Source organism: Hydra vulgaris, chromosome 01 (genome assembly GCF_038396675.1).
Source record: "Hydra vulgaris chromosome 01, alternate assembly HydraT2T_AEP".
Taxonomy (NCBI): Eukaryota; Metazoa; Cnidaria; class Hydrozoa; order Anthoathecata; family Hydridae; genus Hydra; species Hydra vulgaris.
In genome coordinates, this window is record NC_088920.1 from 62458499 (window position 1) to 62476231 (window position 17733).

The 17733-nt window shown below is 27.9% G+C and overlaps 1 long non-coding RNA gene across 1 annotated transcript; it reads right to left on the reverse strand.

The window, feature by feature from the left end:
• Positions 1-325: 325 nt before the first annotated feature.
• Positions 326-11850, reverse strand: LOC136075502 (uncharacterized). Its single transcript, XR_010635985.1, has 3 exons — positions 11077-11850; positions 853-921; positions 326-480 (listed from the first exon to the last, which is right to left on the reverse strand). It is a non-coding gene; the product is annotated as an uncharacterized LOC136075502 (long non-coding RNA).
• Between the last annotated feature and the right edge of the window lie 5883 nt (positions 11851-17733).

The following is a 17733-nucleotide window of genomic DNA, read 5'->3' on the forward strand; positions in this document are numbered from 1 at the left end:
CACATATTTTAATCCAAATGGTATAAAAGTAGTCAATACTAGACAAATGAAAGTCCGAATGCTTCTATGATAATTTTTAAAATTCTTTTAATTTAAAAATTACTTAAATAGTAATTTAAAATTAATCATCGAAGCTTTCAGAGAGGCCTAACTTAATCTGGTATTTGCTACTTTATCCCATTTGGTATTCAAAATGTGTAGCATTTTTGATCTTTAACATGTGATGTTTTCCACCTATAACCTATGTGGGATTTACCTTAAACTATTATGACGAAATTTTATAAAATTAAAAAACGTGTTGCAAAATGAATTTATTTTAAAATAAATGCTATTAATCAATACATCAAAAACGAATATTAAAAATACTATTTTTTCTTTTACGATTTACACGTCCTTTTTTTGTCGATCGAATTAATTAAATCGCTTCGGCTTGCATAATACCAATGTTTTTAGTATCTTCTAACTTTCTTCAAACATTTTCTAAAAAAATAAATAAATACAAATATACATAAATATATATATATATATATATATATATATATATATATATATATATATATATATATATATATATATATATATATATATATTAATTTATATATATATATATATATAGAGAGAGAGAGAGACAGACAGAGAGAGAGACAGACAGAGAGACAGACAGAGAGAGAGAGAGAGAGAGAGAGAGAGAGAGAGAGAGAGAGAGAGAGAGAGAGAGAGAGAGAGAGAGAGAGAGAGAGAGCAATTTTAATAAGGAACCTTGTTAGTCGAGCAATTTTAATTATTAACCAGGTTGAAGTCATTAATGACTACAATATTTCACAAATAATTATTTCCTAATTTATTACTTACAATGACTAACGTATTATGGGTAATTGAACACATATTATGCGTAATGAGCTTGAACCCATGAGGAGAATCCTGAAAAAAAGTGATCAATTAGGATAAGTAGTTAAACAAAAAAACAAAAACAAAAATGTAAAAACCGACTTTTTCAATGATGTAGACGTTGGATGCAAAAGTATCTTTACTTTTTCGTCACACACACGGCCTTCTATGATATCAGGCCTTGACATCGCGCAAAATGCCGTAAAAACTGAAGGCCGATTAAACTTTCACTTTTACTTATATTGATATATTTTTATATCAGGTAGGGTGTAATGGCAGTCTATCTTTTCTAATAATAATCTCTAGTAAAGACGGAAATATAAAAAGAAAACCAAAAAATTGTTAAAAGATAATCATATTTTTCGTATTTCAAATTTCATTAAGAATATTTATGTAATATTAAATAGTATCAATAAAAAGCAGAACTATAACAAAGTATATATCTATATATTAGAAAGATAACTGTATTTTCAGTTTTTTTTGCTAAAAATGGTAACAATAAAAATCACCAACAATAAAAAACACCAACAAAAGTTGATTCAAGCAAAAAAAAAATTTTATCAATATATCTCAACAGGATAAATATTTAAAAACCCAAACATATTGAGAGACATATAGGCTAATGAGAAAATAAAAAACATAACAAGTAAATAGCATAATAAATTACAAAACTAATTTTCACATAAATTATGATAGCTTTAGTATTTTGGGAGTGGTAATTAGTGAGTAATTCTTTAGCAGAATATTAGAATATACTTCCATATTTATAATAATAATTGGTAGAATCATCATAAATTTTTATTTCGCTTTTTTGCGCAAAGCCAGCTATGTAAACTATAGCCACTAATGTAGATTTATTAAATGAGCTTTCAAGATCATGTATATTATCCAGAAGTTCTTTTTCATCAGTAGAAATATCTCTAAAACATATGTCACAAGTATGACCATCGATACCATCAACAGGAATGTCAAGTTGTAATATCAATTTAGTATGTCGAATATTAATTTTTTCAATTACAGATTTAGCGTTTATAAAGTAAGTACCTCCAGATCCCTGTCAAAGCTTAGAAAAAGCTTTTTCAAGTGGATCTGTTGAAAACCAACCTATTAAGACATACTTTGCTCCATTACTCAACAAAGTTTCTACGAGATCAATAAAGTCATAACATAAATGCGCTATTGCATTGCTAGTATCTATCGTAAGCTGTTTTACACGCTTACCTGTAGGTTTCATAAAATTTGACAGTTCAGCAATATCTCGTAGCAATTGTAACTGTTGATAACCAACTGAGTTGATTTCTCCGCATAATTCATTTCTAAACGGAATGCCAGCACCAGGTGCTTTGACATTAACAACATTCGAAAAAAAGTTATTTTTTCAATAAATACAGCAGTACCTTCAAATGCTTTATTTTCAATCTCTGGATGCGTTCTTAATGCAGCTACTGTTTCTTCGCAAAAAAACAGACAAACAAAACTTTACAGATTGTCCCTCTATTGGTTTTGGATAAACTTTAGCTGTAAGTTTTCTATTGGTTTTGGATTTAGCTGTAAGTTTAGAGAGTTTAAAAAGACTATTGCACTCAGTTTTATATAAAGTTTCTAAATCACTCCACTTAGCCAAAGCCAGTTATTTATTGTTCAGAAATTGAAGTTTGTCAGTCTTTTCTGTCAACCAATTGTTTCGTATAGATTTTAAGAGATGCACATAATCATACAATAAATATATACCTGATGTTGTTAACCATGGTTTACTATCAACTGTTTTAAACATTCCAAAAAATCTTTGATTTACACGGTTACCATCAGTAATTATTACCAGTGTCTTACTATTTTCAATATTAATTATCGTATCAACAATTTGTTGACATTGAGCAAACTGAAATTCAGAGGAACAATTTGCAACAGGTTGAGCTCTACATATAAATTATGGGCCTCCAAAAAGACATTTAATCATAAATGATAAAATTGTTTTAGCTAACTTTTCAGGGTATTTTACTGCTTGACCAAACAAAGCACCTCTTTGGTTAAATAATGAAGCTTTGACATAGATCTCATCAATTAGTATAATAAAAGTTCTTTTCAATGGATTTAGATTCATAAAAATACTATTTATGAAACTTAGGTCCTCCATTGAGCTTATTTTTGAAGTCAATCGTGTTAAAGTCCTTATACTTGGCAACTTGTAGTCAATACACAAACAATCATATAAACTTCGTTGCATAGCAAAATACTCATATGCTCTACATATAATATCTGAAGTATATAAAAATTCACCAACATTAACTTTTCTCATAGCATTAAGGTGTTCGAATAAATAATGGAACACCAAGTTTGTACATTTTTGATTGTATGTGTAAACTTTTTTTATTAAGCTGGAAAACAATAACATCGTTATTATCACTTAACAAAGATTGAATATCAACAAATATAAGTTCATCCTCTTTTAGAAAATCATTTGGTAAAATGCTTCGAAAACCACTTGAAGTTACAGTTTTTCTAACTTTACTTGCTGGTGTGGTTAAACAACTAGGCGGAATATTTTTAAAAACAGATGGTGGGTTTAAAGGTCATTGCTTACCAAACTTGCTTTCAAAAGGTGCTTCATTTGGCCAATGAAGTTGACATACTGCTGTATAGTCTGTAACAATAAAACCAGTTCTTGGGATAGCTTCACTACATCTTTTTCTCTCCTCTAGATTCTTCGGGAACTTATAAATTGATATTTTTGTTGTAGTTGAGTATTGATATTTTTGTTGTAGTTGTAATTGATATTGTAGTTGTATAAATTGATATTTTTGTTGTAGTTGAGAGACTTGCAAAGAGATACACAGCATTTTAAAGGCATTTTAATTATTAAAAAAACTTACCGTTAGTTTGACAATATTATTACCTTACAATGTAACGCCTTGAACCTTACAACGTTATCGTCTTGAAGTTGCGCTATCTAATTTATAAACCAATCAAATTTTAAAGATTTATTAAAAAAGCGTGAACACAAACTTTCGTCTAATGATAAAAGATGAAAATGTAAACACAGTATTAGGAATTGGCCTTCAGTTTAACAACTTTGTTGCGCGATGTCAAGGCCTGTTATTATAGAAGGCTGTGGTCACACATAATACAATATTCTGAAACTAATAAACAAACATCTAAATTTCTATAAGTAAATTTATTCTTTGATCATTGCCTTCATATCCTATCTTATTTTCATATCATAATCTATTATGGTATTATTTATATAACATATCACAACAATATTATTAAACTTGTGATGTTCAAATATCATATGAACATTCTCTAATATGTTCATATAATATTTGAATATAGTTCTTGAGAATATTATCTGCAAACAATTGACTGATGCAAGTTCAAATGTTGTCAAAAACCAATCTTGCATGCATGGGACACTGCAGTGTCCCACAAAGAAATGCTGGTTTGAAAGTCAAATTTTCTTTATTAAAAAAAATATTAAAATAGGGGGAAGATAGGGAGGTTTCTGTAACTTTTTTTAGGCTCCAAAACTTTTAACTTTATATATAATAAGGTTCATAAAACTTAAGGGACTTACGAACTACATTGAGGAACAAAAACAGGATATTTACAGAAACTTTTCAATTTTTAATCTGGAGTACCACAGTGTAATTGGGAAAAAAGTCTCTGGGCCCAGTATTCAAAGTAATATGATCTAAAGTAATATATAAATTAAATAAAATGCTTTAAAATGCATGCAGTTATACATATAACTCCTTATATTTAACTATATGTATAACTAGTTATACATAAAATTTATTATATAAACTTATTTTTTAAGTTTATGCTTGAACAAATTAGTACCAATTAATTCAAATTCAAGATTTAGTTCAAGTTCAAGTTCTTATTTGTTCATTGTTTTTCACTATTTTATATTTATTTGACCAAAATAATGTCAATTAAAAATTTGAATTAAAAAAAAAAGTAACATATTTTATTAAAAAAAAAAGTAAAACAATTTATGCTAGCTATGAGCAGGTTTTAGAGGTATTTACACCAACAATTTGGTCTAAAAACTTCTTGCTTTTGTTGCTTAAAACTGTAGAGGATCATAGGAAAAACAATTTAAATTCAGAAATAAGCTTGCTTATCTGAAAGAACAATTTATGTTTTTTTTTTTATTACTTTTAGTACTGTTGAGAATAAATCTAAAATTGAACAAGAAAAAAATTGGTGGTATATGCATTTTTTATATTATATTAACAATTCAGATATACCATCATAATATGATAACAAAAACTGACATCATTTTCAATAGAAATGGCAAAAAATTGACTGAGTTTGATTAAGGGTGAAGGTGTTCAATAAACGGGTCATCATCTGACATCATTATGCATAGATGACCCTATGATTTAGGTAAAATAAGTAATTAATTTGCCATATTTCTCTTAAGAAAGTGTAAGAAAAAAGCATTGTTATGCTGAGAACCTACCTATTGAGCAAGCTTTGACCACCTATTTAATAAATTTGAGAGACAGAAGTGGAAGTGCGAATCGCAAAAGAACAAATAACAATGCTCTAAATTGATTTTAACTTTGTAGACTAACATTAATATAGTATTTAGAAATAATAAAGGAAGTTTAGATGATTTTTATAATTTGTATTTATTTCCATTAATCATCAGTTGTCAGTCTCTATTTTATAAAATGAATTAAAAAACTATTTATTTATAGTATAATAATAATACATAAATACTAGTTTCCTAATGCTATTATCATCACAATGTTAATGGTATTCGTTTTAAAGTGAAATTTTGTATCAATTTTATTGTTTTAATGTTATATATATATATATATATATATATATATATATATATATATATATATATATATATATATATATATATATATATATATATATTATTTTTACTTTATTTACAACACCATTTGATATACAACAAACCCCTACAAAGCTTACAGTTAAGATTCAATTCAGTTAAGATTCAATCTGAGTTATTGAAACGTAATAAATTTAACATCATTAGAAAAGTAAAGCTGTCATTAATTCAAATATAAAGGGTGTTGTCAAAATATGTTGAAAATAAAATTAAGTTACTAATAAAATCACGTTCAACAATGATAAACATTCTTACTGTAGTAAAAAATAGTACTAACTGCTAAATTTGAACAAATAAATATAAAATTAAAAAAAACAATGAATAAATAAGAACTTGAACTTGAACTTTAACTAAATCTTGAATTTGAATTGATTGGTACTAATTTGTTTAAGCATAACCTTAAAAAGTTTTTATAACAAATTATATGTATAACTAGTTATACATATAGTTAACTATCAGGAGTTATATGTATAACTGTATGCATTTTAAAGCATTTTATTTTATTTAAACATTACTTTAGATCATATTACTTTGAAAACTGGACCCAGAGGCTTTATTCCCAATAACACTGTGGTACTCCAAATTAAAAATTGAAAAGTTTCTGTAAATATCCTGTTTTTGTTCCTCAATGTAGTTCGTAAGTCCCTTAAGTCTTAAGGACCTTATTATATCTAAAGTTAAAAGTTTTGGAGCATAAAAAAAGTTACAGAAACTCATCTCCATCCTATTTTTTTCTTTTTTTTATAAAAAAAATTGGGAATTCTTTGACTTTCAAACCTGCATTTTTTTGAGGGACACTGCAGTGTCCCATGCATGCAAGATTGGTTTTTGACAACATTTCAACTTGCATCAGTTGATTGTTTGCAAATAATTTACTCAAAATCTAAATTCAAATAACTATTATATTATCCTAATAATACGTCTATTTGCACAAATCTTAATCTTACTTCTATAAAGAAAGATAAACATTTTTGGTGGTACTTACATACTTGCTTGCCATTCTCTATATTAATATAAAATATTTTCACACAATATAAACGTAACGCAATGCCATGTCGATTTAAAAATTTTTATTTAGTTTTTTTTAAAAAGTTTTTTTTTTTTAGCTTCCAGCTTTCAAATTAATTCCCATGCAAATCCCACATGAAACCCACGTGGGATTTCCCATGTGTGTAAATACCATATGGTTCCCACATGTAACCCATGTGGGATTACCCACATGGGTTTAAGGTGACAAATTTCCATACGGATACCACATTGGAAAAACCGTCCCACGTAAATCCCATCAATCCCACACGGAACCCACGCGTAACCCATGTGGGACGCGGTTTTATTTTTCACTGGGAAAGATAATACTATGAAACTTAAAATTCATTGATGAATATAAATTTAGTTATTCAAAGATGAATATTAATTTAACAAATAGCAAAAGAATTATTTTATCAACTTGTTGCTCTCACGTTTGGGGTGGGGAGAGGGGGTGGTGTTGGGTGAAATTTTAAGGGTTTTTTGTTTCCAGCCTCCAATCATCGTAATTTTTGCAAACCATAATTATTTGACCTAAATTTAAACATACAAATTTTTGGAGTTTGTTCCATATCTGGAAGTTAGCAATTGCAAAGACCAAAAAAAAGGTAAATATCTCAGCAAATATTTGATCTAAAAAAGTTGTTTTTAATACGTCTTTTAAACGTATTAAACGTTTTTTATATGCTTAAAAGACGCCTTTTTTAAACCGAATGTATGCTGGAATAACATATTTACAGTTCATTATGTTAGTAATGAACTGTAATAGATTTACAGTACATTACATTTGACCATATATTTACAGTTGTATAGCAAACAAATATTATAACTACAAGTTGTATAGCAAAAAAAAAAAAAAAAAGATTTAAAAAAATGTATTTACTTTTAAACAATTGAAGTTGTCACATTTTTATTTTATTTTATATAAGATATGAACAAAAAAATATTTTTAAACAAAAGTAACCGAATTAGTTTTTCTTATTTAGAAAGCAAAAATGTGTTTATTAGGAGAAACTTGTGTACCTTGAACCGGATTTTTTCGATGCTCAAGTTCAAGGCCCCAGAGTTGTCTAAAAATGGTGAAACTAATTTTCTCACAACTCTATACTAATAATTTTGTATTAGTATAAATATTTTGATTTAAACTATAAAAGTCTGTCATGTAGAAGGGTTTAAAAATTAGAAACCCAAGGAACAATAAGCTTTTTTAATTGTACCTAGGACCACTAGCTTTTGTACCTTGGACCGCTCTATGTAAGTTTGGTTCAACTCCATAATAAATTGAAAAAAAAAGATAGACACATAAATTTAATTTTAAAAAATTTTGGTTTTTTATTTTATTTTTTATTATCTAAGATAGTTTTGAAAAAATTTATCTAGTGTTACTTGATTGTAACTCTTAAATAAATAACAAAATTGATTGATTGTTCTGAGCAAAAATGACATACAAGTCTACGCGTAAAATGGTAGTCCAAAAAAACTGCTAGGAAAAATTACTTTTGCACCAATTAAAGTTTAACAATCTACCTCTTTATGAAACTAATTCTTTACGTACATCTGGCACTAGATACAAGCAAACTATTTGGCCCTCAGTACAAGAAATGATAGCTCATACAAAATGTCATTTATTAACGAACCCTGATTGAGAGGAAACTTATTGAACATCGCATTTAGTACTTAAGTAAAATCAATATAATATACAAAAACTTATTGGAAAGTATTTCCTATAAGATTGTAAAACAATCAAAGATACCAGTGGCTTATAACTTGCCGTTGCAACACTCTCTTAAAATCAAAATAGGATTAAAAAAAAAGTTTTAAAACTAATTACCTGACTAAAAAGCATTACTAAGAACTTTACAGTTTTCAAAAAAAGAAGGTTGGCTCTTGGTACAAAGAGGCCCGAGGTACACGAACTGCTCCTATTATTTTAAATGACATGTGTTTATTACTATTTTAAAGAACATTTTATTTTATTAGCTGCACAAACCACCAGGGTAAAGACTAGTACTTCAGATGACTATTTATTTAAAAGAATTTTAAAAATATATCTTTAGCGTTGTGATTGAAATATCGTAATCGTCCATTTGTTAGTGGGGCTGAAAATAATCAAATTACAATGAAACTGATCTTGATACAATAACCCTGAGCTTGGTATGGAAGCTGTGAACTCTACAAGTAAAAATAACACAGTCTAAAATTAATAAAGAAGATTCATTACCTGCGACACGTCAGGTAACTGAACAAGATAAATACAGAATATTGAAATGCAATTGGTTTCCTGATACAAATTAAAAATATCTTTATTCTGTGCATTCAAAGAAGAGTAAGAATGTTAATTGCATTTTGTCCGAGAAACATGTATTTAAATCTCCATGAATATTGATTTCAAAATGCCTTTATGGAAATTTTTTTAAGTATTGCTTTGTTTTTGCAAAAGTTGAGAAAGCACATAGTCAACTAGGGGCACCATGGTGCACTTTAGATTTTTGCTTTTTCACAATTTTTAAACATCAATTTTTTTTAAACGATTGATTTATGTTGGAGATAAAATTTATACCTGCAAATTAAATTTGTTAACTACCATAGTATAACAGTTAAATTTGTGAGACTATTTAAAGTAAAATTAGAAATATGTATCAAGGAAAATTTTAAAAATCATAGAAACTAATAATTATAACCGTAATAATGCATCAAATGGTTCAAACCGCATTTCAAAAATAATATATCGTTTTAAATGTCATTCTTAAGAGTCAATTAATAATGGCTTTGTATCCAAGTTAGATTTACTAGTATCATTCTTACATAAATTTCCTAAAATTAACTATTAATATTAAAAGAAATAGTTTTGATTAATACACAATGACACATTGTATATTATTCAAGCTAGTTACTTCACCTCTGAAAAAATATTCAAAGCTGCTGGGTTAGAATTGAGATTTAAAACTACATGCTTACCATGCGTATTACATAGTTGCTATCCTGGCAGCATCAAATTTTTTTACAGATGTACGTAATGTATTTACATGTTTTTACAGATGTTTTTTACAGAATGTTTTTACAGATGTACGTTAGTTATAAAAAAAAAGGCTTAAACAGGCTAAAGAAAATTGAAACAGATTAAAATCTATTATTGAATTTATAATATTTCTTGGTCATCAAAACATTGCTCTACGAGGTCATTGCAATGATGGTTGCTTAATAAAAACAAATATCCAAGCTATTGTGTCTAAATAGAGATCTTCAATCAATAATAATCAATTTTTGATAACCATAATGTAAGATTTAAAGAGAGCTTTTGAAACAAATAACAAAAAGTTTTTAGTTAATAAACTAAAAAAATATAAAGTGAGAGGAAAAGTTTTTAAATGGAAATATAACTATTAGTAGAATGCAAATAGTCAAGAATGAAGAAAATATATCAGATGAACTACTGTGTGATGTTGGAGTTTCACAGGACAGCGTTCTTTGATCTCTAATCTTCATAATAAATTTAAATAGGATTTGTAGACATCAATCTATTTGCATACGACAGCCAAGTGTGCATTGTAGGAAAAAACTTTGAAGAAACGCTGAATCTCTCTAGAATATCAATATATACTGGGCTAAAATACTGGTTTTCAACACAATAATTGCACCACACTATCATTACTGTGCTTCTCTCTTACTAGAAAAAAAAAGGGAATCTTCAAATCCTTTAGCTACTACAAAACAGAGCAATGAGATCTATCCTCATATATAGTTGGTTTACACATAGTGCTGATTTGCTTAATGAATTGAATTGGCTAACAATAAAACAAATTATTACGGCAAAAGCTCTTATGTTTATACATAATGTTAACAAATTAGAAAATATGCCTGTACTAAAAAATATGTGGGTTAGAAATGAGAATATGCATATTCATTACACCAGAATATCTAAGGACTATCATATTCCTCAACATAATATAAATATTGGATGCATTAAGTACTCTGCAAAGGAAATAAATTATATAATAGCTTACCACCTTTAATGAAGAATTTTGTAAAGAGGAAATTCAAAATACAAATTGTAAATTATGTGAAAAAAATTTAACTAGTTTAGTATCAATATATCAACATAAACAGTTAAACAATACAATATATATATATATATATATATATATATATATATATATATATATATATATATATATATATATATATATATATATATATATATATATTGACACAATTAAAGAACTATTATCATTATTTAAAGCTTCGCCGAAGCGAAGTAACAAGCATAAATATACATACAAGGGAATACTTACAAGTTTATGTGAAACGAGATGGATTAAACAACATTATTCCGTGTTAAGTTTTAGATCTTGTTTGATAAATGTTGTAGAAACTCTTGGTTTCTTATCTCAGTGGAAAGAACGGGCTTCTTCAACAAAAGCCACATTACTAAAAACAAAGAGTTATAATAGCTGGAGGGAGAACGAAGCCGAAAATGATATCAACCCGATATCGTATTTGTTGAATAATTATTCCAGCGGCAACATGGCGCTTTGGCAAAAAAATAAAAAAATTGTGAAATGTAATTTGTAAGCTTTAAAAGCTGTAATCGAAGTGGATTAATCTCTAAAAAGTTTATTAGATAGGTTTTTAACAACTATTCGATCAATCAAGAGGTTGATTACAACAAAAACCACGATTAAGGTGAAGTAATGGTTTCTTGCACACCTCAATTATATGTAAAAATATCAAAGTTTTAGACAATCTCTACTACCTGTTTTAACTTTATTTTTTGCTTGCCTGTTACATTTTAGGTTTGTTACATTCTTTAAGAATGTTCTTCCGGTCAGGCACTCATTAAATCCCTCCAGGTTTCTATTTTTTGTTGGAATATTTTTGCTGGAAACAAATTGCTATATTCTTAATATAGAGATATAAAATACGTTTTTGTAAATCCGGCAAAAATACTACCAATTCTTATCTAGACATTAATTAATTCAATTCTAATCTAGAAACTTATTATTAGTCGTTCAAAAGCACAACATAAAAAAATGACAATAGACTAACTCTAAATATTGTTTACGAATTTTTTAAACTTTCATTTTTTTATATCCACTGACGTTTTTATTGCTTGACGTTTTTATTGCTTATAACGTTTTCAAACAATATCATTGAATAATTTTTGTTAAAAGTGGAATATAATTGGTAAACTTTAAATTATTTGAGCCGCCGTGGCGCAGTGGTAGCGCACTTGCCTCAGAATCAAATGATCCGTGGTTCAAACCCCATCTCTAAGCAAGTTTTGCGATGCCGGTTAAGAAGGAGGTGTGAACTTACAATTAAATGCTCGTCTGCGGTGCTCTGTGACAAAACCGTAAGGACTTCTTGGGGCACCTAAATAAAATTAAAAAAAAAAAAAAATGTTAATTGCGCGGTGTTTAATAGAAAATTATGCTACAACTTAGACTGTTCCTTCAGAAATGACGTATTTTAACTTCATCTACCTCCAGCTATTATATCTCTTTGCTAAAAAAATGCAATATATTAGCCTTGTAATAACAGTTTATTAGCAAATTTGTTAAACTACAGTATTTTAAGTAAGAATTTTCAAAAAAAAAAAACAGGATTTGATTAGGAATATGCGAAAACTCTTCTTAAACATACCATAAAGATATTAAATAAAAGAAAACAAGATGAAGAAAACTTCTATATTTAAAAGTGCATTAAAGTTACAAGAAGACGATCAGAAATCCACGAATTACAAAAACGAAACGAAAGGTTCCACGAATCACAGGAAAACAAACTTATCACCTAAACCTCAATATCAATGATCCTCAAACTTTCTATAGTTTTACAGTTCAGATTTTTTGATGAACTCTTTTGTGCTAAGTTTAGCACTACTTAGAAATTATTTAAACAAAACAAAGATAGGTTAACAAGATTGATAAACTAATAAACTGAGTTTTATGAACGGACTGCCCAACATAAATACTATTGATGAAAATGTTCAAACAATGAAAATATTTTCAAGATTTGAACTTTGTGAGCTGAAATGGAAAAACGCAATCAAAAAGCAACAAGACCATCCCGACTGTGCGCTTGAAGCATACAAGAAATATGATGGTAATGTCTTTAATGAAATGTATTTTTCAATTGCTTTACATTCTTCCAGTCAGCGCTAGTTCAGGAGAACGGAGTTTCTAGGCTGAGTTTTGTTCAGCTTTAATTTAAAAAAATATAGAGTAAACTGGGGGTAAGAGTAAACGAAAAAAAAAAGTAAAAGGTTTAGTAATTTTGTTTCTTTTGCATTTATTAAAGCTAAAACAAAAAATCTTTAAAAATACAATATACAGTTTTGTAGAGAATTTTGAACTCTATCTAAAAGTGTAAAAATTATTTTAAAAAATTTAATGCTGCCTTTGCAAACCTCAAATTCTCACCCTCGTAAAAAAAAAAGTTTTTTTTCTAAATAATCAACTTCAAAACTCCCAAAACCAAAATTAAATTTTACTAAACAAAAAAGCCTGTCTTGTAGAAAATTTTATGACGACAAAGTTTCTCTTTTCAAAATTGAATTTGCTAGTTCCAGAAAAAAGTTATGAGCAAAAAACCAATATAAATGTTTTTCGGGGGAAGAGTAAACATGCTAATTGCCCATACTTATGCATTAAGATGAGCGCGGTTAAACTAAATCATAGTTATTAATTATTTAAAACGTAAATAAATATGGCAGCCTTTGCTATTTATCTAAAAAATTTTAAAACAAAATGACTCGTACTTACATTCGTAAAAACGCAAACAACTTACAATGAAGAGCAATTGCAGCTTGCAGTAGAACAAATCAAAATCCATCAAGATTTTGATTTGTTCTACTGCAAGCGTCAAACTCCAAAGATTTGCCAACTTCATAATATTTAACAACACTGACTCCTGCTCAAACCTATCAAAGGTGAAGAGTTTTATTCAAAAAATGCCGCAAACCTGCTTCTGCCGATGAAACAACTCTTTTTTTTAATTTTTTTTTTACAAGTTTACATTTGTTGTCGTAGTAAATAAGTTACTTTCACAAACACAAACAAGGTTTCTGAAATAAGATCGTACTGATCTTATCATCAGAACCTTTAACAAGCATGTGTATATAAACTACATCAAAACATAATCAACAAAATAAAACGTAATTAACAATAAAAGTTATAAAGAAAATATATAACTACAATTAAAAAAACCTGACTACATCATCCATTAAGATAATTAAATTTTTTAGTTTTTATTTGAAAATGGGAAAAGTAAAATGCATATCGAAATTGGACAAAACAATTTTATTCCAAAGAGAGGCTGCACGATATGCAAAACTGATTAAACTTGGTTCGATAAAAGGGCTCATGTATAAAATTATTGTTTCTAAGTGTATATTTATTTATTGGTTTCAAACAAAAGAGATCTTTAAAAACGGGTAAAGATACGTCATTTTTCCACATATACATAAAGCACAAAACATTAAAAACATTAAGCTCATAAATATTGAGAACTTTTATTTCAATAAAAAGTGGTTCGGAATGAATATATCAATCCGCAAAGTTTATTAAACGGATCGCATGTTTCTGACGGCGATAAAGGCATTTTTTCAGTGCTTCCCCATGCAACATTAGCATAATTTAAATAACTATGAATTAAAGAGTAGTAAAGTTGAGCTAGACTTTTTTACATAAATATGTTCTGGTTTTATAGAAAATTCCAATATTTCAGAAAATTTGTACTAATATAGTCAATATGCGTTTTCCATGTGATGTTTTCATCAAGGAAAAACACCTAAGAACTTTGTTACATTATATCTTTTTATTTCAACATCATCAATAAAAATTTTAGGCAAACTTTGGGGTAAATAAGCTTTTTTAGAGACTGGGTGGAAAAGAACCCAATTTATTTTTTTAATGTTAGGAGTTAGTTTGTTGCATTTAAACCATTTGGATATTCATAGTAAAGAAGAGTTTATAAATGTTATTATCGAAAAAGTTAGTGTCATCAGCAAACATGATACTCATTAAATTAAAGAACAATAGTGGTCCCAAAATGGAACCTTCTGGAACGCCACATGAAATATTTAGAAATTTATTTGGATGATCATTATTGCTGAAAACAAATTGTTTACGATTGGATAAATAACTTTTGAACCATTTTATAATTTTGCAATTTACTCTATAATATTTTAGCTTTTGTAGTAAAATTTCATGATCGAAAGTATCGAATGCTTTTGAAAGGTCGATGAAAACACCTAATGTATATTTAGACTTTTCAAAAGAATAAGAGATTTGTTTCTCCGCGCAGCGGCCTTGTTTGTCAAGGTTCGTGTTTCGGAGTTTTAGAGTTGAGAGAGGGTTATAACCACTATTAAGTAGCCTCCTCATCTGTAGTGGCCTTCTCGCCTTTGGGGAGGTGAATAACGGGAAAAAAAAAAAAAAAAAGATTTCACGTACAAATTGGATAACTGCATGTTCTGTAGAATTGTTTCTTTTAAAGCCGAATTGATGGTTGTATAAAAAAATTATTAGAATGCAGATAATTGTATAATCTTTTGTATATAATACGTTATAGAATTTTTGAAAATGTGTAGAGGACAGAGATAGGGTGATAATTACTGATATTTGTTTGATCACCTTCTTTTAAAAATGGAGTAACCTTGGCAATTTTTAGTTGTTCAGGAAAAACTCCTGGCGTATAGATGCTCCATAGACCGTAAATGGGAATCTTTTAAGTATTGAAAACATTCTATGACTATATTACCGTTTATGTCATCTGCTCCGGTTGATTTATTTTTTTAAAGAGCTTTGAAAGCTTTTTTACACTCTTGAAAAGATAGTTCAGAATATAATTTGTTGGAACTAGTGCAATTATCCACTTGTACTAAAAAATCTCTAAATGTAGCATTTGTATAAGGAATTTTGTTTGCTAGTTTGGGACCGATGACAACAAAGAATTTATTAAATTCATGAGCTATAGCTCTTGATTCGCATATATGTTTTTATCAACTATGATTGTTTGGGGGAGGGAACCTGAGCATCTTTTTTGTCTACCTCTAATTTCATTCGTTATTTGCCAAGTGCGTTTTGAGTTATTTTTAAATTTATCTATGAGTCTTGAGTAGTAATTTTTTTTCAAGTCTTTACGAACTTTTTCAAATAGGTATTTGTATTCTTTATATACTTTTTCATTTGCAGATGATTTTATTTTAAAAAATTTTATATAAAGCTTCTGTTTTATTTTTGATGATTTTTTAAATTCCCTGATCACCCATGGGTTTATATTTTTTGGATTTAATGTTTTTACAATGATAGGAAAACTAGCATCATAAACGGAATAAAATGTTTCAAAAAAATTATCGTAAATTTTGTCTGCATTATCATTAAACTTAATATACTTCCAGTGTAGGAGTGATAATTGGTTTTTAAATTGTTTTATATTGGTTTCGTTAAAAGTGCGTATTTTAATTTTATTTGATTTGGTTATATTTTCAGAGTTTGATTTAAGCAACAAAAATATTGGAAGATATATCCGATTTTAGGATACCTTTTTGGATATCATTGTCAGATATATCTGTTGTAATATACTATTATATATTATAATAATATTATCAATCAAAGACACCGAGTTTTTTATTACTCTTGTTGGACGATTAATCAAGGGTATTGCTCCAGTTTCGAAAAAAGAATCGTAAAAGTTTTTAATTTTATTATTTTTATTGTATAGAAAACAATTCATATTTAGGTTCCCAATAATGAAAATCTTTTTTTTTTTTTTAATACCTTTTTTAAAAATACTTTGTTCAAAAACAATGCTCAAGTTCTCACTAACGCCATCAGGTGGTCGATAACAACAGCTTATTAATAAGTTTTTTGATTCATTGTCTATAATTTCAATAGTTAAAATTTCTTTATCGCCATCAGATACACTTAAATCATTCCTAAGGGGCTGTCCATTAATTACGTCAACAAATTTTTGACGATTTTTACCTCCCCCCCTCCCCTTGTCAACAACTTGTCAAACTTTTAAAGACCCCCTATAAAATTACGTCAACATTTAATTAAGCCCCCTTCAATTGCATTGGAATCAATTGCATTGGAATCAATTGCATTGGAATCAATTGCATTGGAATCAATTGCATTGGAATCAAATAAGACAAAACAATACAAAAAATTTATAATTTTAATATTACGTCATTAATTAAGCGCATAATTAACTCAAAAATAGTATATTTTCAAACAAGGATAACTAGTTGCAGAGTTTTCCAAATTAAGCGAATCTTTTCAAAAACCTTGTTTCTTATATGAACTGTGTGCTGAGTCAAAAATAAAAGTGATACTTTTTATTTAATTCTCTGAAATTTACAATTTAGTATAAATCCCTAAAAAATAACCCCATTGACCCAAATTTTAATTTGAATGAGATACCATAGTATATATATTTTTGACTCACCATATTCATCTAACTAAGTTTTATCTCTGTAAAAAATTTCAAAGAAAAATATTAAACAAAACCAAAGATATCTTTGTTAGAAGGTACAAAATCTTTAAATGGAGAAAAACGCATTGGAAAAAAAAAATTCAAAAATAAAAAGCTACAAATTCAAATATGGTCTGATTTCAGTACTTTTGACCAATGTCATTTAGCTAGGGAATAACTTAACAGTGTAGATAAGAACTTGGTTAAGGTACAGTAAAAATATGGAGAAAAAGTGCATATTAGCTCTGGAGAAAAAAAGTTCCAACTGTCACTAAGGCCGTTGCTAAGGAACTTTTGGATGTTTACCCTTTTTTAAGGAACAAAATTAGAGCAAACTTATATATTTTTCTTCCATTGTTATATAGTTTATTGTTTATAAAGGTTAAAACTTCCGAAAAATAGAAAGAAAAATTTTTTTTTTAAACTTTTTATAGTGCCACCTTAAGGAAAAAATATTTATTTTAAGCAGTAGT